Source organism: Tupaia chinensis, unplaced genomic scaffold (assembly GCF_000334495.1).
Source record: "Tupaia chinensis unplaced genomic scaffold, TupChi_1.0 Scaffold000098_3, whole genome shotgun sequence".
In the NCBI taxonomy this organism is placed as follows: Eukaryota; Metazoa; Chordata; class Mammalia; order Scandentia; family Tupaiidae; genus Tupaia; species Tupaia belangeri.
In genome coordinates, this window is record NW_006159562.1 from 1,980,071 (window position 1) to 1,983,862 (window position 3,792).

Below are 3,792 nucleotides of genomic sequence, written 5' to 3' on the forward strand. Positions count from 1 at the left end.
TTTTTTTCACCCACCCCCAATGGGGTCAAGAAAAAAAAAAAAAAAAAAAAAAAGAGCAAGAGCAGCTGCCAAAAGCAGACATTTTCCTGCCTCTAAAAATAAAATGCTGGCGATGCTTCAGGCCCCAATGCCAAGATCTGGCCCCTCCCACGATAAACAATAGGTGGCTGAGCAGATTGGAGGCAAATACTGAGTATGAAGTAGGCCTTGGACTAGCCTCTCATAGCCAGGTCAGGACACGTGCTGCCCTAAAGTCAAGAAGCCAGAGGGGCCCTCTCTCCTCCACGGCTGATGGAGGCAGCTGCTCCCCCAGCCAGGGGCCAGGTGTGGCTGAAAGGGAAAGAACTCAGGTTACATCAGAGACCTTGACCCAGCCAGAGGTCACAGAGCCCCTGCCAGGTCCTGTCCTGGAGCCCTGGGATCACCATGACAGATCTGAGGGCCTGGGAGATCCTGTCTAAAGAAAGCTCCCTTGGAAGGACAGCTTTTCATAAGCATCCATCTACACTCGTCACCTGTCAAAACCCCTCACGCCCAGCTGAGAGCCCTCACCTGCTGAGACTCAAGCCCAAGGAAAGCACCTCAATATTTGAACACCGCAGGAACTGTCAGTGTCCCCACCCTAATTGCCGCCCACCTCACCAAAGGCTTCTACAGCACATGCTCAAGCCCCTGTCATTAGGGTTCAAATCTTCCCCAGACCACAAGCTTGGCTTTTTGCTAGTTTGAGGACTTAAGAGGGCTAAAGGGGGCTAGGGGAGGAGAGGGCCTAAATATAGCAAATATTTGCAGACATAATCACTCCATAAACATGCTTCGGTGGAACAGAGTGTAGGGCCGACCCAGATGACGGATGTCACTCATCCGAGTTTCACGTCATAAATAAAACTGAATGAGCCCATTCTCCCGCAGAACCAGAGCGACGCCTATTCGCACTATAAATATTTATGAAGTCATCGTCCTTAAGAGACTTTATTTTTCCGAGAAAGTAGACTTTAATGAAAAAATTCAGCATGGCTCTTCCTGCAATTATGAGACAGTCACCATAGCTTCTCGATGGCTGGTCCACAGAAAGGCAAAGAAAATCAGTAAGAAGAAGAAAAGGCGAAACAAGTCCCTTTCCAGGGATGCTGCTGCATGTCAAGTTCATTCTCCTTCAAAAGTGACAGGCTTCTCTGTCACTGGGGTGGCAGAAGCCAGAAGACGCCCCATCAGGCCTGTTAACCCAGGCCCAGATAATGAAGGGAGCACCAACAGATCCTTGTCACCCCAGTCCAGACTCCGCCCACCACCTCTGCTGGCAGGGACATTCTTAGCTCTCCTGGGTCTCTCCGCTGGTCTCTTAGTAACAGAAAAAATGTACACCTCACTCCACTCCTGTGCTCATTTGAAAAGAATTCTCAGAATGTGAGGATGCGTGCCTGGGTGTCTCTCCATCGCTCCTGCTCTTGGTCACCCCTGATTCCATTAGGACTGGCAGCCTGAGGAGGCCCTCCAGTGCCCCACACTCTCCCAGGGGTGCTCCTACCCTTGCCTCCTCCGAGGCACAGTGGCCCTCCTGCGGCCGGGACTCCCACACCATAGTCTGCAGGCTGATTACACGTCTCTCAACTAAAACATACCAAAGCCCTTACCCAAGTCCATCAAGCCCGGGATGGCCTTTTGCCCTGGCTCTCTTCCCCACCAACCCTTAGGGTGGCCCCTGCTCTATCAGACTGAACCGGCCCCTCTGGGAGAAGTCAAAGTGAGGCTCCTGGGGCTCTGACCTCTGGGCAGTCTCGTTCCACAGCGAACACGAGTCTGGTTCCGCGCAGTGAGTCACAGGCTGCCCTGACCGGGCCTATCTGGGGACGCCAGGCTGCCATGTATGGTCTGTGCCGTGCCACCCACCTCTCCCGAGTCAGTCCGCGTTCTCTGCCAGGGCAGCCTGAGTCATAAAACTCAGCACATTCCTGAGGCCTTGGATCGTCTTTCCTTGTGATTACTTCGCTTTTGTTTTATGCAGCACCTGGTTTCATTTTAAAAACCCAAATAAAACCACACGGTCAGCTGGGGCGGGGGTGGGGAGATACCAAGGCCAGCAAAGCAAAAGAAAGAAGAGAGAAAAGCCTATGTTCAGGGAGGGAAGAGAGGGTTCTAACTTCAAATCTGCCCGACTGAGCAAGACAGAGGTGCAACTGCAGATGCGGGCAGGATATAGGCTGTACCCACTAACCCTGCAAGACCGGAATCCCGGTCCTCCCCACAGTCCCAAATTACCCGTAGTACTTAGAGTTACTCAGGCCTTCCCTGAATCCCTCTGCTTTGGAGCCATCTCAATAAACTGACAGAGGTACCTTGGATAAATTCTAAGGAACGTTTCTGTTTTAACACATTCTATGGGAACCTGCCTACTTCCTGTTTCTTGGGTGAGGGCAAGTTTTTTTTTTTTCCCCACGAGCTGAAAGGTTTTTGTTTGTTTTGTTCTGTTTCACCTTTAGGGGGTCTTTGAGAAATGAGGACTGGGCAAGGAAGAAAGTGTAGCCCCAACTCCATCACTGTGGCTTTTCAAACTGAATTTCTCCGACCAGGGGCTTTTTGTAACCCCATCTGGGAAAGTGTTAACATTGACTTTGAGAATTAATACATTTTCCCCAGGAGCTGAAAGGTTTTTGTTTGTTTTGTTCTGTTTCACCTTTAGGGGGTCTTTGAGAAATGAGGACTGGGCAAGGAAGAAAGTGTAGCCCCAACTCCATCACTGTGGCTTTTCAAACTGAATTTCTCCGACCAGGGGCTTTTTGTAACCCCATCTGGGAAAGTGTTAACATTGACTTTGAGAATTAATACAGAATTAGGGCCTGGCAGGTGGCATAGTGGTTGGACTCCCGCGTGGTCAACCGTGGTTCAAGTCCCAGACCCGGCAGTTTGCTTTCTCACTTTCTCTCTCTTGCTCTGTCCCTCTCTGGTCAAATTAAAGTAATTAATTAAATAAAGTTATATATATTTTAAAAGTCTTAGAAAATTCTCTTGAAAAAAAGAATACAGAAGTCTAGCGCTATGCCTTACATGCAGGAGAAAGCACAAGTTGTCCGAATGAATGGTAATCACGATAGATCAGTATTTTCTGGGTTTAGAAAAGCTAAAAATCACAGCAGAAGCCCGGGATCTTGGGGTACCAGACCAAGAACGCACCCAGAGGCCTCTGTCTCACCTTACTTTGCCTGCTAGTCTCTGACTAGGGTGGCCAGAGCAGAAGTCCTGGGGCTTCCCGGGTAGCCTCAGGGCTGCATTTTCAATGCACGGTTTTTGGCAAGCTTAATGGAAACCATATGAAAGGTTGCCGGGAATTAAACCAGATGGCTCAGAGAGTATTTAACCCAACCTGGGACTGAAGGACAAAAATTAACACTACGAGTTTGCGAGGGGTGGGGAGGTGAGACTTTTAACTATCTTTTCTATTTAACAGGAACGGTGGAGAAAAAAGCGCTGTTGGTAAAAGTGAGTCAATGGGTGGGTGTCACGCAGAGCGGGGTTCGGGGAAGAAGGGGTAGGAGACGGCCACTTTCGAGAACTACGCGCTGTTCCGCAGCCCTCATAAGCCCACAGCTTCTGGGCTCTGCGGCGCCAGGTTCCCCAACTCAGCGCGCCCAGCGACCGCCAGCCCGGGCGCAGGGAGAAGGGGTGGGCGGAGAGAGGCGGGGACACAGGGGAGGAGGGCCGGGGGCAGAGGAGGAGCGGCGTAGGCGAGGTGGGGAGGGGAGGCGGGCCGTGGGTGCTGGAGAGAGACAGATCCTTGCAACGACAGAGAGGAGT